Here is a 16,231-nt window from a genome sequence, read left to right on the forward strand (position 1 = left end):
AAAACATATGTCTGCAGTGGCGTGCGTGCGAGGCCCAGGCTTTTTTTTTTATTTCGTAGTCATTTTACAACGAATATTCCCCTTCAAAGTAAAGCTTCCTTGTTATTGACGAGGCTTGCATCTAAACATCATCATTTATATTTGGAGGCGTATTTGAAACAAGCACGACATCATGTTTATTTGAGTCATACAGTAATTGAACTCGTGAGTGGATTGTGTGCATTGCCTTTTTATTGTGGCTCGTGCGCTCGAGGGGTGATAGCGGCGGCTCGTGCCGTAATGTATTGGCCGCTTAGCGCCGCAGATGGGCTGCCACATTAAGCTGGAATTCCTCTCCTGGAAATGAATCTTTCTACTCCGACTCAGAGCGGCTCGTCCGCTGCCAGCACGCGCTGTAGTTTGTGGGAATCCCACTCACCGCTAATGTATGCAGATTGCTGCGTTGCCTTTGCGAGCAAAAGGACTGTGGGATGTTAAACTCTGCAGTTGTTTCCACACAGGGAATTAATGCAAATAGATGCCGGTGTTGTGATAGGAGTCGCGTTTAATGACACGTTTTCTATGAAAAGCAGGGACAAATGTCAGTAAATGCTTCGACATGATGAGCCTCGCTAGCACTTGGAGCTTACTAAAAAGGGTGATAATGGAGGGAATGTGAACAGCTTCAGAACAGAAAGCTGCTTTGTGGTGTGAATGGGGCTGCTGCAGATCTGAGTCACAGCCGCCGTCTCTCTTAAGGATGCCGGAAGCGTCCCTGAGACAGATGCAAATTGAATACCAAACAAAAGGTTCCAGCGCTTTTGTTCCTTTGGAGTACACCCCTGCGTGGAATGTCTGTAAATACAGCCAAACATAAAGCTTTTGTTTAATGTGGGATGCACAACAGAAAACTAAGCTTCTCTGCGTTTCTGGCCCAATCCCCTGCTCTCATTCCAGCACGAATGAATGATCCGCAGTTGAGGCAAAACAAGAACTGGGTATTTTTTTAACGGATGGATACATGGATGAATAACTGCACTTGTACAATGTCCAAAGAATACAAGGACCATCAGAAGATGTACTCTACAGTCAATTAAAACATCAGATTCAACGGATCTACAAGGACCAAATATGAGACTTTAGCATAGGCCAGGTCCCGTTCTGCTTAAATGGTGCCAGGACGACATTCCAGATAAGGGGGGATCTGGTGGCACAGCTATGCCCCCCTATGGTGACCGCACAAAAGTAAAGAATAAACAGGATGTTAGCCACAGCTGACTTGGCCCTTACCAATGTGCACGAGGATCGTTTTTGGCAGCTACAACATTTTTTCATGCCATAGTGCTTCCCAGGTGCGAGAACAATATTTAATAGTTCTATTAAAATTCAAGAAAGTAGAAGATACACGTAAGCATGCTGGAGACATATGTTAACATATTAGGGCATAGTCTACATGGATTGTGGGATGCTCTAGAACGATGAGTAATGAGAAGGCCAGTCCTGGGTTTCGAGAGTTTTGCTACAATTTTCTTTTTTCCCCCGGAGTTTTATATAGCGCGAACTTGCCATGAAGGTATCAGGTATCAGAGCACTTTACAAGAGCACCAGTTGCGTTACAGACAGGCACATTCATTTTTTGTTAGGCACAGGGAGGTTAATTGATTAACCCAGTATCACAGAATGTTGAGCGTGGTAGCCGAGACTCGAACCCTCTGACCGCCCTAGACGTTTAGGTCACATCCTCTCCCCAAATCCCCAGTTTCATTTAACATCTAGCTGGTGGGTACTCCTTGAGCTTGTTTTTAACAGTGTGAACAAGGTGGTCAACAATATCAGCATTGGGAGGGATTTTCAGATTTTTGGTGCATTGCCTGAGAATGCATGTTTCATAGGGAACGTTTTCCTATGTCTGAGGAGGCTGAGATATGGAAAGGCCTCCAGATTATGCTGAGTTGCTAGCCAGGTTCTTTAGGGCATCCATGTTTAATGCCTTGCAATTTGATGCAATCAGTCTTGTATGAAGTAAATCAGTGATGTCAGTAAAAGAGTGATGACATTTTCTTTTTTTGGAAATGAGTTAGACAGAAGAATTTAGATCTGCTTTTAGTGGTGAAATTCGTCCCTTGTGGAGAACAGTGAATATAGCATTTCTTTTCAGGGCTCGGGCCTACATCACACTGCGTAGCAGTGTAGGCGGAGCCTAAGAGTAGTGAGTGCAGAGTGAGTGCGAGAGTGACAGTGAGTGCAGAGTGAGTGCGAGAGTGACAGTGAATGCAGAGTGAGTGCGAGAGTGACAGTGAGTGCAGAGTGAGTGCGAGAGTGACAGTGAGTGCAGAGTGACAGTGAGTGCAGAGTGAGTGCAGAGTGACAGTGAGTGCTGAGTGAGTGCGAGAGTGACTGTGAGTGCAAGAGTGACTGTGAGTGCAGAGTGAGTGCGAGAGTGACAGTGAGTGCAGAGTGAGTGCGAGAGTGACTGTGAGTGCAGAGTGAGTGCAGAGTGAGTGCAAGAGTGATCTGCTGCACTTTGTATTTTTTTGTAAATTTTACGAATTCCCCAGAGCCTTTTATCTTAAACCTTTTTTAAAAAGGCTAAATTTTGTCCAAGTCCGTCCCGCCTTATTTTATTTACAATTGTTAAAACCTGACTGTATACCCCTTGTGATTGGATTTTTAAAGTGCTCAATGAAATATAGGAAATGCCTGGACCCTTAGCCTGTACCAAATTAATCCCTGGAATAAGGTTCATGTAATGTGCAATAATAGTTATATGAGGATTGATGATAATATTTGTTTTGTTTTAGCTAACGTGTAACGTGGACTTTTAAATTGCGAACTCTCATGTTTTAATTATGAACTTTTATGGTTTTGTATCAAAAAAGCCGAATAAAGTTATTTGAAATTGAATTGAGTGCGAGAGTGACTGAGTGCAGAGTGAGTGCGAGAGTGACTGTGAGTGTAGAGTGAGTGCAGCGTGAGTGCGAGAGTGACAGTGAGTGCAGAGTGAGTGCGAGAGTGACAGTGAGTGCAGAGTGAGTGCGAGAGTGACTGTGAGTGCAGAGTGAGTGTGAGAGTGACTGAGTGCCAGAGTGACAGTGAGTACAGAGTGAGTGCCAGAGTGACAGTGAGTGCAGAGTGACAGTGAGTGCAGAGTGAGTGCCAGAGTGACAGTGAGTGCAGAGTGACAGTGAGTGCAGAGTGACAGTGAGTGCAGAGTGACAGTGAGTGCAGAGTGAGTGCGAGAGTGACAGTGAGTGCAGAGTGAATGCCAGTGACTGTGAGTGCTGAGTGAGTGCAGAGTGACTGTGAGTGCAGAGTGAGTGCCAGAGTGACTGTGAGTGCAGAGTGAGTGCGAGAGTGACTGTGAGTGCAGATTGAGTGTGAGAGTGACTGTGAGTGTGATTGTGAGTGCTGAGTGAGTGCAGCGTGAGTGCGAGAGGGACAGTGAGTGCAGAGTGAGTGCGAGAGTGACAGTGAGTGCAGAGTGAGTGCGAGAGTGACTGTGAGTGCAGAGTGAGTGCAGAGTGAGTGCAGAGTGAGTGCAGAGTGACAGTGAGTTCAGAGTGAGTGCGAGAGTGACTGTCAGTGCAGAGTGAGTGCCAGAGTGACTGTGAGTGCAGAGTGAGTGCGAGAGTGACTGTGAGTGCAGAGTGAGTGCAGAGTGACTGTGAGTGCAGAGTGAGTGTGAGAGTGACTGTGAGTGCGAGAGTGACTGTGAGTGCAGAGTGAGTGCCAGGATGACTGTGAGTGCAGAGTGAGTGCAGAGTGACTGCAGAGTGATAGTGACTGCGGAGTGACAGTGACTGCAGTGTATGAGTGTGCAGGGTGAACACATGGATAAAACACATTGCCATTTACAATGCCATTACCTCTAACTCAAAAAACTCCGAGACCTATTGCATTTCTAATGCTTGTTTTAACTTGCCATGAGCAAACTCCCCATAAAGCAGATTCCGATTGTTCAATCAAGGATTCTGTCAGAGGGGACAAGAGCAAGACAATATATAAGTCATTAACTGACCTAAATGTAGGCAATTGTGAGTTGCAAGAGAAGTGGGCCAGAAGGTTGGACGAAAATGCTTGCAATATATTCTTCCAACAATCATTGGATTAAGGTCAGGAGATTTTACTCTCAGTGAGGCTGAAGAGCCAACATTATATGACTATATATTGCCTCTATCACATTCCATCCAAGTTGTGGCAAAAGACCTAACTCCAATTGTCTGTGATGTAGAGTTAGTGAAGCTGATCTTGTGCACATGTTTTTTAAATGCACAAAGTTAGTAACTTTGAAGGAAGGGTTGAGGGAATGTCTGAGTACAGCTTTGAACACACAGGTTTTAATCACAAAACAGGTAATGCTGTTGGTAGTACAAGGGCAATTTGTTAAGGATAAAGCCAAACTGTTCCTGTTTTGTGGCAATGGCAGTAGCCCACATTTGTATTGCTGAGGCTTGGTACAACCCAGACCCCCCCCCCCCATATACCATCAATGGCTAGTGAGATTACTTTCAATGTTTCATCTTGAGGGGGGATTATATAAGTGTAAGGGAAAAGGAGGAGGATCAAGGGAGCTGGGGTCTGGTCACCGGTGGGCAACTGGCTCGCCAGCATTAGGCAGGGGTCTTAGTTTGGCATCAGATGGGTTTTCAATTTAGCTAATTGTTGCAAGGAAAAGTGGGCTAACATGATATATTTTGTAGGATGGTCTATCATAACTAATGAATTGTGTCATTATGACGAGGTTATGTAGGGTACCCAATCATAAATTCAAGGGCTTGTGATTAATTTTTTTATTCTGGTCTTTTTATGAATGATTATGTATGTAAAGAAGGTGTTTTTGTTTCCTTTTTGCTTCAAAACACACTTTATTGGGGGCGTGGCTTGGCAAGACATCATGGCGGACGTGTGCTGAGAACGCTCTTTCCAGCCTAACACTGATCCTGTAATATCCTGCTTCTCCGGTCCTTATTTGGGTCCCTAAGCTGCCCTGCTGACATCGCACAATGACATCCCTTACCTGGGCCGGCCCCAGCCTCGTAGAGTGTCCCGAGGAGGCTGTGCAGCGACTGAAAAGGGCCTCGTGTGGAGCCGGGGAGTCGCCTAGATCCTTTGCCATCTTGGTGGGACATTGCTGCCGTGGCAGAGCGGCAAGCTGCGCCGCCGCTGTAGCTGGGGCTCCGGCGAGGGTCTCTGGATTAAGAGTCTCCCCCCGTGCGTCGGCTGCCCCCTGAACTCAAGTATTCCGGCAGGGGGTGCCTTGTAGATGGGCGGCCATGTCGGTCCGCCGCGGCGAGGTGTCGGGAGGAGCACATGGAGAGATCGGTGGGCCGCCGTTTCCAGGCTGCATCCCCGTGCATTGGTGGCCAGGCCTGATCTCGACGGACGAGGGGGGCCCTCCACACCAAACGGAGCCTTCATTGTCCCGGGGGCCTGCTGGGGCATGTGAGTACCCTCGCGCCTTTGGGGCGTGAGGCCTAACAGCTGCCCGCGCCCCACACCTATCATTGGGCCTCTTTATCTCCCCCCTCCCCTTCTCTCTGTTTACACCGACTGGGGTTCGGCGGTCTTATTGGGCCACAGGGGGGCGCACAGTGGAAACGCCTCACGGCGGGCGTGTGAGACCTGCAGGCAAAGGGGGAGGTTGAGAAGTTGCCAATTTGCATCTTGGTTGGGCAGGGATCTATTGCTGTGCCTTCTCCCTTATCAATTCCCGAGCACTATCTGTCGGCGGTCAGCTGGGCCGCGCGGGTGGTTCCCGCTGTTCCGTTGCTGACCGGCCCAACACCGCAGGAGTGAAGAACGTCCCAATCCTCTACCCTCACCGTGACCCCCAACACCCGCAATCAAAACGGATGGAGGAGAACTCGACCATGGGAGAAGGTGGGTAACAAAACAAGGGAACCCAAGGTCTTGGGGAACACAACTCGTCTCCTCTGGCTTCTTGGCAGCTGACAGCTTGACACAGACGAGACCGCTAAAATGAAAGAAGGAGACAAGATTAAACACACCCCTACTACTATTACCAGTGCCAAGTACACACACGAACCACCGACCTCCCTGCTTACCCCAGATAACAAACGGGAGTGGCTTGATACGAAACAGGAATTCTTCCACTGCAATCATATTGGTTGTTTCTTGCGTAACCCCAGACCAACCACGCCCCCTCGGGAAACACCGAGAATGACAAAGGGGGTGGAATACACAATTCTTAGGACAAAAAAGGACAGGGGAAAAATGGTATCAAAGGGAATACGAAAGACACCCAAAAAAAACCTGGAATCTAAAAAAGAACACGAACGTAGCACAAAAACGGCCGTTATTCAGCTCCTTCGTGAAACCACCCAAACACAGCGTATAACAAGATGGTTTGGATACAAAAAGAGATAACGGGACGTTAAAACTCAAAGGAAACGCAGCCGCGAATCCCAGAACGTCACCGAAGATCAAAAACAGGTCCCCAATAAAGGGTTCAGAAATGCCCAAGGGAATAGGAAAACAAGGGAGCAGGGGAAAAAGGGGATCAAAACCCAGCACTAGAAAAGACCGCTGGAACGGAGCTCGAAGGAAGGGAAACAAGGTAGAACCACAGGAACAGGAATCACACGGCAAGGGACCAATAAAGAAACCAAGCACCTGTTTCCTGTTGGCAGCCCCCTTTTAAAGCGAGCTCTAGGGAGCGTCCATAAATTCGCATATGCACTTGGCACTTTTAAGAAAAAACGCTAACGGGGAACTAGACAGAAGGAACCATGCCCCCTTGAACCCCAACAGTACCCCCTCCCGAAAGCCTCCCTACAGGCCTTGGCTTCCCAGGGTGCAGGCGATGAAACAGACGAACTAACCGGGCAGCATGAACCCTACTTGCCGGAACCCAAGAACGGTCCTCTGGGGGATAACCCTTCCAGTCAATTAGGTAATACAGCCGTCCCTTCATCCGCTTGGAATTCATAACAGTTTTAACCTCATACTCCACATTATCATCTGTTAAAACGGGAGGAGGAGGTGGCAACTCTTGAGAAGTGGTGACGTATGGCTTCAACAAAGAGGTGTGAAATACAGGATGAATACCACACTCAGCCGGTAAAGCCAACCTGATCGCAACTGGATTCACCAGCTTCTGAACAGGAAAGGGACCTACAAACCGAGACTGTAATTTTCTTGGTCCTGGCAACTTCAGATTCTTCGTTGATAGCCAAACCCTATCCCCAACTGCATACAGAGGAACTGGCCGTCTATGCCTATCTGCCTGTACTTTCATGGCTTTCTTGGACTCAAATAAATGCTGTTGGGCTTTCTTCCAGATTTCAATCAAACCCCTACTCAGGGAATCCACTGCTGGTACCCTCTCAGATGGCTGAATAGGAATGGTCTTGGGATGGAACCCCATTAAACAATAAAACGGTGACATGACTAAAGCTGAGTGCATGCTGTTATTATATGCAAACTCAGCCACAGGAGGGGCCTGTACCCAACTGCCCGTCAGTGACGTTAGCAAACAGCGCAAATACTGCTCCATGGTTTGATTGGTACGTTCTGTTTGCCCGTCGCTTTGTGGATGGTAAGCTGTTGACAAACGTACTTCCAACTTTAATGATCGACACAGGGCAGTCCAAAAATGTGAAACAAACTGTGCCCCTCTATCTGAAACGATGGCAGTAGGAACCCCATGCAGTCGGATCACTTGGGCCATAAACACATCAGCCAATTCTCTAGATGTAGGTAACCCTGGCAAGGGAACGAAGTGAGCCATTTTTGTGAATAAATCCACTACAACTAAAATGGCCGTAAACCCTGAATCAAGCGGCAAATCGGTCACAAAGTCCATACTGACCGTATGCCAGGGGGAAGGAGGCACTGGCAATGGGTGCAACAACCCAGACGGAGACATGTGCGAGGACTTACTAACAGCACACACCGGGCATGAGGCCACAAATACCTGTACATCATGGGCCAGAGACTTCCACCAAAACCAACGCATACACAGCTCTTTGGTCTTATTGACCCCCGGATGCCCAACCAAGGACGATGAATGACAATATGTAAGAACCAGTGTAGCAATTCGGGGGGCACAAACAACTTCTTTGCCTGATACAATAACCCATCCTTTAACGTGATTCCAGGTTCCGACAGCCACGGAGCCAGATCTAACTGCTTCATTTCATCCTGCACTTTAACCATGAAATCGTCCATGGAAGCACAACCAACTATCTTATCACCAGGAATCATAAAACAGGACTCCTCCGTCTTGTTTCCTTGTGACGGATCCGCATAAATCCGAGATAATGCGTCTGATTTCCCCTGTTGAGCAGCTGGCCTATACGTGATGGTAAAATCATATTCATTGAAGAAGAGCACCCATCTCATCTGTCTGGGAGTTAAAGCCCTAGCGGACCGGAAAAACTCCAAGTTCTTGTGATCCGTATAGATGGTAATGGGGTGACGAGCCCCCCAAAGGTAATGGCGCCATTCCTCAAAAGACAGCTTTATGGCCAATAGTTCCCTTTCGGCAATTGTATAAGTCTGCTCAGCAGGTAGTAGTTTCTTTGAAAAGTACGCAATTGGATGCATCAACCCAGATTCATTGTCACGCTGAGACAACACGCCCCCAACGGCTAGCTGGGACGCATCCGCCTCTACATAAAACGGAAGAGCAGGATCAGGATGCATCAACACAGGAGCAGATGTAAAAAGCCCAATCAATCTTTCCAAAGCTAACTGTGCCGCAGGCGTCCACTCAAACACCACTCCCTTCTTCAACAATGAAGTCATAGGCGAAACAATGTCAGAGAAATGACTGATAAAACGCCTGTAGAAGTTAGCGAAACCAAGTAGCACCTGTATATCCTTAACACATGCGGGTATGGGCCAGTTAACTATAGCTTCGATCTTCCGGGGATCCATCTTTATACCATCCGCAGATATCAGGAATCCCAAAAACTCAACATGTGTCGCACCGAAAGTGCATTTATCCAGCTTGACAAATAAACGGTGTTCCAACAACTTAAACAAAACCTGCGAAACATGAGCATCATGTTCCTCAAAGGACGGGGAAAAAAACAAAATATCATCAATGTAAACAATCACACTAACATCCAAAAACTCACGCAAAACCTCATTTATAAAAAACTGAAAGCAGCAGGGGTGTTACACAAACCAAAAGGCATAACACAATATTCAAACAAACCAAACTTAGTACGGAACGCCGTTTTCCATTCGTCGCCTTCGCGGACGCGAACGAGATGGTAAGCGCCTCTTAAATCAAGCTTTGTGAACACCTTGGCATGTCGCAGCTGGTCGAACAACACCGGTATAAGAGGTAATGGGTACTTGTTCTTTATTGTGACCTTATTCAACGCTCTGTAGTCCACGCAAGCGCGAAGATCACCCTCCTTCTTCGGTATAAAAAATATGGAGGAAGACACAGGCGAAGAAGAAGGCCGAATAAACCCATTCTTTAACATCTCATCCAAATACTGCCGTAGATGTTTCTCCTCCGGCTCCGACAACGCTTAAACCCTACTACAGGGCAAAATGGCCCCCGGAACCAAATCAATACGGCAATCAAAAGCCCTGTGTGGTGGCAATACACACGCCTGATCCTTATCAAACACCTCCTCATATGTCACAAACGAAGGAGGCAAACCATTCTGATCGCAACCACTCGCTGCACAAGACAACGGAGACACCCTATCAGTCGCCTCCCAATAACAGTGAAGAAGACAATACTCCGAATCAAGTGTAACCAGCCTCCGCGCCCAATCGATTCTGGGATTATGGGCCTGTAACCAGGGTACCCCGAGTACCACCCCAAATTCTGGTGCGGCAATCAGATCGAAACAGACCGTCTCAGAATGCCCATTATCAAATGTCATCAACAAAGGTTCGGTTTGTCGTACAATCCACCCAGAGGTTAGCTCCGTGCCGTCAATAGCCCTCACGGGTTCAGGTTGTTTCTTCATCACACAGGGAACCATCAACGACTCGGCCAACCCAATGTCCATAAAGTTCCCTGTGGCCCCACAATCCAATAATACCGACAAGGAAGCTCTACCACAAGATGAGTAAGCGAAGCAAGCCGATACCGTGAAATGATGCAGGACTCTTTGAACCACCCCTTGTACGTCATATGGGTTACAAAAACCTCTTTCATGGACTAAAGGACTCTCGCAATCCCTTCCCACGAAAGCCACAGCCTTATTCTCCGGGATCCGGGACGGTTTCACTGGACACTCTCGAGCAAAGTGTCCACCCCTCCCACAATACAAACACAACTGCAACAAGCGCCTTCGCTCCTTTTCCTCCTTGGATAAGGGACCCCGCACCCCACCCAAAGGCATAGGTTCAGGATCTGTTTTCACGCCCCCATTCTCAGATGTTTCTCTCTTGGTTACAGTTGTCCTTCGGGGGTTGAAACCTGATCTATTCCCCTTTTCTTTCACTCATACGATGGTTGAATTTGACAACCAAATCGATGAACTCAACACAATCTTCAGGGGGGGTCTACAACCTGAGAGACCTAGGGCCCGATGTAGGTAAATCCCATTTACCGATTTTGAAAAACCGAATCCTACCGATTCGGTATTCAAAAATCGGTAAATGGGATGTAGGTCCCAACATCTGGATTCGTTACCGAATCCTTAACAATCCTTAAATTACCGATTTGGTAAATACCGAATCGGTAATGCCCATTCATTCCTATGGGCTTTGAAGCCCATAGGAATGATTAGGCATTACCGATTCGGTATTTACCGATTCGGTAATTTAAGAATTCACAAGGGTGCAGGGGGTGTCACTTTGACACCCTCTAGCACCCCCAAAACGGCCATGTGTGCAATGTGGCACACAGACATGCCCTAAGGGCACGTCTGTCTGTCACATGGCACATGATGTGCATGTACACAGGAATCGTTTTTTTACCATGGATTTGTATTCCATGGTAAAATACCGAATCTGTAAGCCATGTGCTGCCGGAACATAGGCTACCTACATTGCATTTTCGGTAATTTTACCGATTCGTTATCATTACCGAATCGGTAAATATTACAGACTCGGTAAATTTACCGATTCGGTAATGATAACGAATCGGTAAAATTACCGAAAATGTGCCCCTACATCTCCATAGCCCTTTACCGATCGGAAACGGCCGAAAATCGGTATTTTCGGCCGATTCCGATCGGTAAAGGGCTACCTACATCGGGCCCTATATCTTTTAAGTCCTCGCACAAGCCCTGATAAAACAAAGAGGTTCTTTTTGCCATGGGCCATTGTGTCTCTGCTACTAGGCGATTGAAAGTAGCCACATAACCCAAAAGATCCTGCTTACCCTGCCGTAGCTTTAACAATTCAACATCGCTTGCCTGCATAAAAGCATGCTTAGCAAACAGACTATGCATCTGGTTCTTAAAGGCCGGGAAACTATTCAACACAGCGTCATTGTTTTCCACTAAGGGGACCGCCCAACTAGCTGCAGTACCCGAAAGATATGAGATCACAAACGCTACTTTAGTAGTGTCGTCAGGAAAAGCGGTTGGTCGACACATGAAGTGCAAATGGCACTGGTTCATAAATATAGCATATCTGCTACTATCGCCGGAAAACCTCTCTGAAGCTGCTAGAGGCACTGGCATGGGAGTGTTCACTGTAACGGACAAAGGAGAAGGAGACCCACTCTGCCCCCCACTCCTCTCAAAATTAAAAGTGGCTGGTTGAATCAATGGGGGCTTAGCCTTAACTGAGGGATCCCTCCCTCTTCTTTTAGTGCTTTCCTTTACCTCACTCAGTGTCCCCCATAACTCCTGATTCTCCTGACGCAGGGATTGGACTTCACCCTGTATGTGCGCTAAAGCCTGCATGATTTCCTGCATCGAAGAAGCCCCCCCTGCTGCCTCCTCAACCATTCTTCACTCGGGCGGTGTGTTAATTCGTGGGCTTGGTTTTCTGTTCCGTTGCCGACCGGCCCAACACCGCAGGAGTGAAGAACGTCCCAATCCTCTACCCTCACCGTGACCCCCAACACCCGCAATCAAAACGGATGGTGGAGAACACGACACCGGGAGAAGGTGGGTAACAAAACAAGGGAACCCAAGGTCTTGGGGAACACAACTCGTCTCCTCTGGCTTCTTGGCAGCTGACAGCTTGACACAGACGAGACCGCTAAAATGAAAGAAGGAGACAAGATTAAACACACCCCTACTACTATTACCAGTGCCAAGTACACACACGAACCACCGACCTCCCTGCTTACCCCAGATAACAAACGGGAGTGGCTTGATACGAAACAGGAATTCTTCCACTGCAATCGTATTGGTTGTTTCTTGCGTAACCCCAGGCCAACCACGCCCCCTCGGGAAACACCGAGAATGACAAAGGGGGTGGAATACAAAAATCTTAGGACAAAAAAGGACAGGGGAAAAATGGTATCAAAGGGAATACGAAAGACACCCAAAAAAAACCTGGAATCTAAAAAAGAACACGAAGGTAGCACAAAAACGGCCGTTATTCAGCTCCTTCGTGAAACCACCCAAACACAGCGTATAACAAGATGGTTTGGATACAAAAAGGGATAATAACGGGACATTAAAACTCAAAGGAAACGCAGCCGCGAATCCCAGAACGTCACCGAAGATCAAAAGCAGGTCCCCAATAAAGGGTTCAGAAATGCCCAAGGGAATAGGAAAACAAGGGAGCAGGGGAAAAAGGGGATCAAAACCCAGCACTAGAAAAGACCGCTGGAACGGAGCTCGAAGGAAGGGAAACAAGGTAGAACCACAGTAACAGGAATCACACGGCAAGGGACCAATAAAGAAACCAAGCACCTGTTTCCTGTTGGCAGCCCCCTTTTAAAGCGAGCTCTAGGGAGCGTCCATAAATTCGCATATGCACTTGGCACTTTTAAGAAAAACCGCTAACGGGGAACTAGACAGAAGGAACCAGGCCCCCTTGAACCCCAACACCCGCTGGGAGCAGGTTGCGCCCATTGTATAGCGGCGTCGTCTCTTGGCCGCTCTGGACTTCAGCGGTCTGTTGCTCCTGGAATCCCCTCACTGGAGGCCTGTGTGCAGGTGCCTCAGTGGATCCTGAGCGGGTTCTCGCTTTGGCGGCCGTTTCTGGCCAGGTGAATGCCATTGGCGGTACATGAGGCTCGGGCCTGGCTCTGGGCGTATGCCCATCCATCTTCTCAGGTGCCGCATCCTTTCTGCCCCCCTTCTCTCTTCCCCCTCTGCTGAGGAGTGTTCATGACTTCGGCCGGCGGTCTGATCGGGCCTTGGGGGTACTGCAGAGAGGATGCACCAGTTTGGGATCTGCCGGTGGTGCCCTTCCACATTATCCTGCTTCCGGGCGCGGGGCGGGCTGAGTGCCTCGTTCTCCTCCCTTCACATGCTGAGGGCCTTTATCGGTGGTCTATCGGGCCACACAGACCTTCTCTAGGGCTCCTAGTCACGGACACAGACTATTGTGCTGCTTTGGGTGCATATGGTTCCCTGGTACCTCTTGGTGGGGGACCTCGGCCCCCTCCTGGATTGCGGTGCACCCTTCCATTGCTGGTGCCGGTGGGACTGCTGGGGCCGAGTTCTCGCATGCTGGCTACCCCTGCCCGACTGGGACATTTTCACACACCAGAAAGGTTATACACTGTTCGTTGGTGGGCCCTGGTCCGGGGCGGAAGGTGGTGAGTGATCCATCATGACGAGGGACAAACCAGGCGGGAGATCGACCAAGCGGAGCACAATCGACAAATTTATGGGCCCTCCGCTGCGGCGCCCGGGGGTCACAGAGTGCTGTGCCGGACAATGCTGCCCTCCTGGCCACCATTACTCATTCCAGAGATGCCCTGGAGGCCAAGATTGGGGCGGTCGGCTCCGATGTAATGCTGTTGTGCCAGGATTTGCGGAATGCAGTTGCCCGCATCACAGAGATGGAGACAAGGATCTCAGCAGTGGAGGATGTGGTCGCCACACTGCAGCAAAGGGTAACGTCTCTTGAGACCACGCAACAGGGCATAGCATCGCATGTGGAGGATGCTGAAGGGTGAGCACGGCCCAACAATGTACGCTTTGTTGGCTTCCCGGAGGGCTGCGAGAGTGGAAACATGGAGCGGTTTCTTACAGAGTGGATAGAGGGCTGGCTTTCCCCTGGGGTGTTATCTAAATGTTTTGTGGTGGAGCGTGCACATAGGGCCTTGATGCAGAAGCCCCCACCGGGAGCCCACCCAAGGCCTATTATTGCCAAGCTTCTTAACTACCATGATCAGGACGCTATCCTGAAACAGGCCCGGGCCAAGGAGCTGTTGCTATTCGACAATTCCTGCATTTTGATTTTTCCGGACTACACAAAACAGGTGCTGCAACAGCGGCAGTCTTTCCTGGCTGCCAAGCCTGCCTCCAGGAGCTCAAACTCCCCTACGCCTTGCTTTATCCAGCTAGGTTGCATGTAGTATACCGATCCCGCACCCACTTCTTTGATTCACCGGAGGAAGTGTTTCTGTAGACTGATGAGACGGTGCGGCTGCGCCCCCACTCACCCCCAGGGAGGGAGTCTGACTCCTCCTCGAGTGGGACTGCCCGGAATCAGCTCAAGCCGAGGGGGAGAGGTGGCAGGCGCTCCAAGTCCAGGCATCGCTCCCAGTCGACTTCATGACAGCATGTGTCGGCGGATTAGCTGCAAAATGAACATGTAATCCCGTTGTCCTGAACTTTTTGCTTTGACCAGAGCAGTACAGATGAAGGCCCGGTTTTACAAACAGAGAGAGGGCGAGCTGATAATGGGCTGTGAACTGGGGATCCATTAGCGGGTGAGGGGTCAGACCTCATGTTGGGGTTAGCCTGCTCTGCCTGCCGTGACAGGTACTTCACTGTTCTTGGGGTACAGGGTGGGGGGGATTTTTGTTTTGTAGCGGCACTGTCCTATGATGTTCCGGAGTCTGTCAGAGTGTATGGAGACTTGTTGCCAAAGTTATTGTCCTACATGGGGCCTTTACAGGGTAGCAATGTTGGATAGTCCACTCAAAGCCTCTGGGTTCCTCCGGGTCCTCAGCTGGAATGTTAGAGGGGCACTAGACAAGAGCAAACGTAGGGCTATTCTGAAGCAGGCTAAGCGCGCCCACGCTGATATTTTGATGTTGCACCTCATGGGGACGAAGGCGCTGTGTTTTCAGCGCTTTGGATTTGTTCATGTTTTCCACTCAGTTTGTGAGGGGGTCCCGGGAAGTTGCTATTCTGATACATCGTAGAGTTGCCTACTCACAGGTCAAGACATGGGGGGACACGAAGGGTAGGCACCTGTTCGTTTAGGGTACGGTGGGTGGGGATACCATAGTCTTGGGGAGCGTATATGCCCCCGCCTCTTTCTTGGGGGCTGGTGGAGAAAATTATGACCTTATGAGCAGACATACCCGAGTGCCTGGCTGTTGTTGGTGGTGAGTGGAACGATGTGATGGATATGGCCAGGGATCGGTGAAGGCCGGGGTTCTGTTGGAGGACCATCACCCTACTAAACTTTATTCCCTAGTGACGAGTCTTGACTGGGTCGATCCCTGGCACAGGCTACATGGTACAACGCAGGGCTACACTTGTCTCTCAGCAGTACATGACTCCTTCTCCCGCCATGACTATTTATTTGTCCCCCGGGCGGTCGACAGCAGAGTGGTGGCTGACATTCTCCCACGGGGACTTTCAGATCATTCACCAGTGGCCCTCACCATATGGAAGTGAAGATGGAGGGAGGATTCCCTCCATGTCCAGTGCACAGCATGTTGAGCAATAATCGTGTGAATTTATCAACAATGCCTCGATTTCAACAAAATAGTTCCGGGTAGTCCAAAGTTTACTGTAGTTATCTTTATTTTGTAATTTCAAATACTCGTGCAGCATGTTTATTTTTACAACTTCTCATGGCCAGATATGCCCATCCGAGCCTTTTTCTGGACACGCATTTCAATAAACATTAACCAACTTCATTTAGCAAAATGGATGTCGCCCAATGCATTTCAGGCTCTAATCATGAGCCCTTCCTCAGGGGTTCACTAAAATTTAAAAAACATCACAATTAATTAGTGGCCTCGAACAGCTACGATTAAACATTCCTGTTGATGTAACATAAACTGCTTGGGTAACATTTGTGCTTCAACTTTATGAAACACTTTCCCTCTATGCGCCATGCGCTATCGCTATCTTGCTTCAAAGGCCCAACATTTAAACCTCCTGTCTTCAAAGTACAGTTGTAAACCCTCCTTTGCTAGGCCCGGCCTGAAGAG

The sequence above is a fragment of the Lissotriton helveticus genome, chromosome 11 (assembly GCF_964261635.1).
Source record: "Lissotriton helveticus chromosome 11, aLisHel1.1, whole genome shotgun sequence".
NCBI classification, from domain to species: domain Eukaryota; kingdom Metazoa; phylum Chordata; class Amphibia; order Caudata; family Salamandridae; genus Lissotriton; species Lissotriton helveticus.